The sequence below is a fragment of the Rattus norvegicus genome, chromosome 13 (assembly GCF_036323735.1).
Source record: "Rattus norvegicus strain BN/NHsdMcwi chromosome 13, GRCr8, whole genome shotgun sequence".
NCBI classification, from domain to species: Eukaryota; Metazoa; Chordata; class Mammalia; order Rodentia; family Muridae; genus Rattus; species Rattus norvegicus.
Window position 1 is genome coordinate 41040092 of NC_086031.1, and position 6677 is coordinate 41046768.

Genomic DNA, 6677 nt, shown 5'->3' on the forward strand with positions numbered 1-6677 from the left:
CAAGAGAAACTAAGGAGAATGTTAAACTCCCTCTTGTCCACTTCTGAGTGCTTACCAATGAGGGACTAGTGTGGACAAACACTGGCAACTGCAGCTTCCTCCTCCCAGATGATTGCAACAGGAGGCTGCTTCCCTATAGAGATATAGAAGAGCTAGCCCCTTCTCCTTGTGCTGCATGTAATAGATGTTCTGAACTTCTGGGTCTCATAGGAGGTGCCCTCCATCAGAGGGAGGGAGGGAGAAAGGAAGGGAGGGAGGGGGAGAGAGAGAGAAAGAGGGAGAGAGAGAGAGAGAGAGAGAGAGAGAGAGAGAGAGAGATACAGCTCAGCTGATCCCAATCTTTCTGCATGTGTGTACCCTGTGGTTTCTTCACAGTCTGTCATTTCTTCATTCCTATGCCACCCCAGGCCCAGTTTCCAGGACCAAGCTGTGCAGGATGTGGCACTAGTGGCCTTCATTTATTTGTTTGTGGAAGGGGGATGAGGCATGCATGCCAGGAGCACAGGTCAAAGTCAGAGGAACAACTTTCAGGATCAGATATCGCTTTCCACCTTGTAAGTCCTAGGAATCAAACTCAAGTCACCAAGCTTGGTGGCAAGCCCAATCCAAGCCACCATTCCACCATACCCTAGGCCTTCCTTCAAAACCTATACCAGATCTAGAAGACTCTAGTAATCAGTTTGTAGCATACTTTCTTACGTGCACAAGGCATGATGGTACACGTCATCTCAATACGCTGGAGGTAAAGGTAGAAGGATCAGAAGTTCAAAATCATCCTCAGCTCTACATAGTGAGTTCAAGACCAACCTGAGCTACCTAAGACTGTCTCAGAATCAAACCACGACAGCAAAACATGTTCTCTGAAATACAGTAAATGTCCACGAACATTTCTAGAATGGTCAGTCAGGCTGGTTCACTCATTTTGTACAATCATTACGTACAAGGTAAAACACTCCAGATTTCACTCTCAGTTCTGCTCCCCTTTATAGATGATGTCATCTCTCTACCCTTCATGATCTGGACCATTACTCTACCTGTTAGTTTCCCCTAGATGGCGCTAGAAAGAAATGTTTTAGGTTTTCCATCTCCTTGGGATAGATATTGATAGATACTGTATTTGTATAGAATGGTGTGTACATGTGCGTGCGCGTGCGCGTGCGCGTGCGTGTGCGTGTGCGTGTGCGTGTGTGTGTGTGTGTGTGTGTGTGTGTGTGTGTGTGTTCAGATCCCCTGAAACCAGAGCTATAAATGATTGTGAACCACCACATAGGTGCTGGGAGTTGAACCTACGTGTTCTATAAAAACAAGAACTCTTAACCATACCAGTCCTACCTTACTTATGAGACAAGATCTCTCACTGAACTTTGAGTTTATCCATTCAACAAGCCACAGGGCTCCTCTTGTCTCTTGATACCTTCCTGATGCTGGGGTTTCAGGCATGCCACCACTACACGGGCTGTGTTACAGAGATTGCTGGAGGTTGAACTCGGGACCTGATGTTTGCAGGACAGCAGGCACCTCACTGGCTGAGCTGTAGGTCCTCTGTTGAGCTGAACAATGCAACCTGGGAAGGGATCACTGAACACAGCCATCCTTCAACAGGGTTGCTATGACTGTTACACAAACCACTCCTCCCCATCAAAGAGGGTATTCTGGCCACCCATTCAGGAAGTGGGGTAACAGGGTGAAAAAATCCCAGCCCACCCCACTCCTGACTAGGTATGGGTGGTAATTGATGTGGTCAAAGGACAAAGGCCCTAGAGGGAACTCACTAAAGAGGGGAAAAATAAGATCATCCTTAGGCAAGCAAACAGAAAAGCAAACAGCCTGGGACTGAGACTGCAGGCTGGGGCAAGTCTCAGTTGGAAATACCTTGTCTGTATCTCAAGGGAAAATCTCTCCTTACAAAAGGATGGCTTGGTCCTGGGGTGAGAGCAAATGTTTACTGAGCCCAAGCAGTTACCAAACACCTCACTAAGTTTATTCTGTATGCATAATCTTCCTGAGAGCTTGTTTCTTTCTGTGGTCTGGTCAGGGAAACTTCCTGTTCTCAGCCCTCTCTATCTTGTTTTGTTCAGACATCATGGTTCAAAGGTTGGCACAGGGTGGGGCTTGGGACAACCAAGAGTTCATTAGCTCCTCTACTTCTTGGGTTTCTTCCTTCCTGAAAATGCTCTCCCACCTCACTTTCTATACTTACAACTCCTTGCTCTCCTCCCCCATCCCCTCCCTTAGAGCCTTGTGCTCTGTGGTGAACATTTTGTTTATCTTTCTGTGGTGCTTATTACTTATTTTAAAACAAGATAGCTATGTGTTCAGGCAAAGGGACCCTTGAGAGCTGTGTGTGTGTTTGTTTGTTTGCTTCGGACTCATGTATCATGAGGGCTCATGTACCCCAGGCAGACTTCGAGTTCACTATATAGCCAAGGATGACAATGAATTCCTGATCTCCTATCCCCACCCCACTCCCGGTGCTAGAACTGGAAGTGTGGGCCACCAGGCCTTGTGTATGTGGTACTGGGGATAGAGCCTGAGGTCTCAAGTGTGCTAGGCAAGCCCTCTACCAACTGAGCTACCTCCTGCTGGAGACCCATGATTGAATCCAGATGCTATGGGAAATACATAGGTGACAATGAGAAACTTGACCTCTGTGTGTGTGTGTGTGTGTGTGTGTGTGTGTGTGTGTGTTTGTGTGTTTATATGTGTATTTGAATATGTGTTTTTGTATATACATGTGTACATATGTATATTTATGTTTGCTATGTATAATTGTTTGTATGTGTATATGTATACATATGTGTTTCTTAAAGATAAAATGGACCTTATCCTGGGACTGGCCAGTAGAACTCTGGTGTTAAAGTTCATACCACATACCATTCTGCCTCTGGGACCACTATAGCTCCAAATGCATCCCTTCCTATACTGGTCTCGGTTCACTTAAAATGTTAAGCGAACCAAGGGAGAAAATCTAGGCTCCCCTAGAAAAGGGGAGGCTGTGCTTGAATTGCCCACCAAGCCAATAAAAGACAGGAAGCCTGCAGGGCCTCCCATTGCTGCTTCAACAAGTTGCCACACGGTTTGAGGTTTAAAACAACACAAGTGTTTTTCTCCCTCAACACAGCTCTGGAAACCAGAGGTGCACAGTCAGGCTCAGTGGGCTACAGTTAATACGTGGGTAAGGCTGACATGCTTTGACTCCACCAGATCTGTATGTATAACGTAGGGAACCACAAGTTAACTATCCAGTCTCCTCTGCTCTATAAAGATCCCTGGCTGTGGACTTCCCATCGTATACACGGTCCTAACTGTACTCAAATAGAAGGGGCTTAGATATACGAGCTGTGTGCCTTTCAACAAGTTAAGAGCAGACAGATAACAGCTCAGGAGCAATCTGTGCTGGATCCTGTCTAGATCCAGTAAGGCAGCACCTTGGAGGTCCCATGGATCTGTGACTTGCTTCAACAGTGTTTGGACTGAACAGACTTGGGGACTCCCACTTTATTAGCTTCCAGCCTTCTTGCAAGTCTCTCCAGTCGCAGGACCATCTCCTTGCTGCCTTCGACTCCTAGGACCAGCCAGCACCATCTTCGAGGTTAGCCCCATACTCCTGGATCAGCAATGACCTCCACATTCGTCAGATGTGCTGTGAACCGCCTGGTCAAGCTGCACCTGCGGGCCTCTTACACCTACCTCTCTCTGGGCTTCCTTTTTGTTCGGAATGATGTGGCTTTGGAGGGCGTAAGCCGCTTCTTCCACGAATTGACGGAGCAGAAGCGCGAGGGCACTGAGTGTCTCCTCAAGTTGCAGAATGATCGTGGAGGCAGTGCACTCATCCAGGATGTGCAGAAGCCATCTCAAAATGAATGAGGTAAAACACAGGAGGCCATGGAAGCTGCCTTGGCCCTGGAGAAGAACCTGAACCAGGCCCTCTTGGATTTGCATGCCCTGGGTTCGATCCGCACAAAACCTCACCTCTGTGACTTCTTGGAAAGCCACTTCCTGGATAAAGAAGTGAAGCTGATCAAGAAGATGGGCAACCACCTGACCCATCTCCGTTGGCTGGCAGGACCACAACCAACGCAAACTGACATGCTCCAGGCATCTCTGGGCGAGTACCTCTTTGAGTGCCTCACTCTCAAGCATGACTAGGAGGCCTCTACGCCTTCCAAGGGGCTCCCTCCTCTGCTTCTGCACCAGAAGCCTCAGGACCTCCACCTGCATGAACCTCTAAAGCCACTAGGCAGCTTTGTAACCGCCCTGGAGCCTCTTCCCAAGTCTTGGACCAGGTTAAAAATACAGCTTTTTTGAAGCAGAAAAAAAAGACAAGTAAAAATAAAAGAAGGGAGAGAAAGAGGCACTGGAAATACAGCTCAATCGGTAACGAGTTTGTCTAGTATATGAGAAATCACAGATTCAACACCCAGCACCATATAAGCCAGGTGGTGGCCCATGCCTGTAATCCCAGCACTTGGGAGGGAGATGTAAGATTGACAGTTCAAAACCATCACTCAGATACAGTGAGTTCAAAGTCAGCCTCGAATACACGAGATCTGTTTCAAAATAAAAACCAAGAAGAAAGTGGTGGGTGAGCAGAAAAGGGAAAGCATTCAGAAAGCAGGTGGGCTCAGCTGTGTTTTGAAGGGTAGAGATTTGCTTCTAACAGGTGCACTAGATGAAACTGAATTCAGGTCCCTAAATAAATGGATAACGCTTTAAGCTAGACCGCAGCCGAGTTCCAGAAAAGCAAGAAATTAAACCCAGGCAGAATCAATCATTTAATCAACCATTGAGAAACCTTGGTATTTTCAGAGAGCATACGCAAAGCCCTGGCCTGTGCCTAAAGCCAGCTGCCCCCTGAATTCTCAGAACCTGTTTGCTTAAAAATCATAGCAGGAGGGGGCAAAAGTATATATGGAGTTTCTGGGAGAAAGAAATATAATATTGTGGGAGATAGTATAGTAGCTGAATTCACCCATCAGCCAGTCGCCCAGGGCTCTCCTCCATAGTTGCTTTTTAATCTCACACTGTAATATAGAACTGCGGGTCGGTGTGAAACATGAAGAAGAAGAGGGAGGGGGCTGGGCGGTGATTAAAGCAAGTGCAGAGTAGAGAGGGAGCAAGTGGGAAGTGGCCCGTGAGATCCCAGCTGGCTAGCCAAGATGGAGCACATATCCATTTGCAGTTAGAGTGGTGGAGGTGGTGGGTGGTGGCGGCAGTTGGGGTGGGGGCTGCCTCACTCCTTCCCCTCAACGTTCCTTTTTGTGGATTCTAGGGTGGGCTTGGCACCAGGGACTGAGCAATAAACCAGTCCTGGAAGCTCAGAATGTGCAAAGATTTTTATTTATATGTCTCATTTTTTTCTCCAAATAGTACATGCACAAATTTTGTAAAACAGGTTTTGGGGGTGCTTGTTGTGAACAACAGCACTTTTAAGGAGCTACCAATGATGTATAGGTTTCTTTGGATACTAATCTGGGAGATCTCCTGGCTCCCGATTAGTACATTAATCTCTATTCCCAATAGTTCATTAATATTTGTGTCCTTTATTGGAAAGAGGAAGGTCCAGGTATGGTACATGTGTGGTGTACTGTGTTGTATGTGTGACATGGTGTGTGTGTGTGTGTGTGTGTGTGTGTGTGTGTGTGTGTGTGTGGTATATGCAGGTAGAGGTGAGGGGAGGACATTGAGTACCCTGCTCTATTGATCTCTGCCTTATTCCCTTGAAACAGAGTCTCTACCTGAACCTAAAGAGAAGACAGCATGCAGAAAGACCCAATGATCCTCTTACCCTAACAATGTTGAGGTTATTGGCCCATAGGCCATGCCCAACTTTTTATAAGGGTGCTGGGACTTAGATCCTCACGCTTGTGAAGCACATGCTCTTACCCAGTGAGCCATCTCCCCGTGGTCTCAAGTAGTCAAAATTAACCTTGAGCTTCTGATTCTCCTGCCTCTGTCTTGATAGTGCTGGGATTACAGGTGCGCACCACAACATCCAGTTTATGTGGTGCTAGGGATTGAAACCAGGCCCTCACATGCTAAGCAAGCACTTCACAAACTGAGCTCCATGCCCAGCCCCTACTTTTTAGTTCTTTCAAGTAATCTACCTCTTAGTACAACTTGAAGGAAACCACGGATGCGGTACCTACACAGGGCCTGACAGACAAACCCCATGAGCTCAGTCTGAACTTTGAACCGGACTTTGCATGGTCACAGGCAGCACTGTTGCCAATATTGCTTTCTTTGCCCTCTCAGTCTTCCCACAAATACGGCCTCATCACTTGGGTGAGCGGAGTCTCAGAACCTACTGTGCTCCTGCTGGAGAACCCTGTCATTTGGACATGACATTGTGTTGTCCTTTCAACTCTCAGCAGCTGTGACCTGCAAAAGACTGGGAGCCCTCATCTTCTGTCACGGAAGGGGTTCACAATGTTCCACCCTCCCCAGGGATTTATAGACCACTAACAGTTGCTGAGAAGGGAGCATTTTCCCCAGTGGTACAGCCACCCTAAAGTCTTCCTGGCAAACCAAAGTTTCATTCATCACAGTTAACCCAGTGAGTTTTTTGGGCTTACCTATAGAGCGTGGGTGAAGGATTACTGGCAGGAGTGGGTGACCCAAAAGCACTGGAAAGCCTACCCCAGCATGTGCAACAGCTTCTGATAGGTATAGTGCCT

General features: G+C 47.3%; 1 pseudogene; it reads left to right on the forward strand.

The window, feature by feature from the left end:
• Positions 1 to 3032: 3032 nt before the first annotated feature.
• On the forward strand, positions 3033 to 4887 carry Ftl1-ps11 (ferritin light chain 1, pseudogene 11; annotated as a pseudogene).
• Positions 4888 to 6677: the final 1790 nt, after the last annotated feature.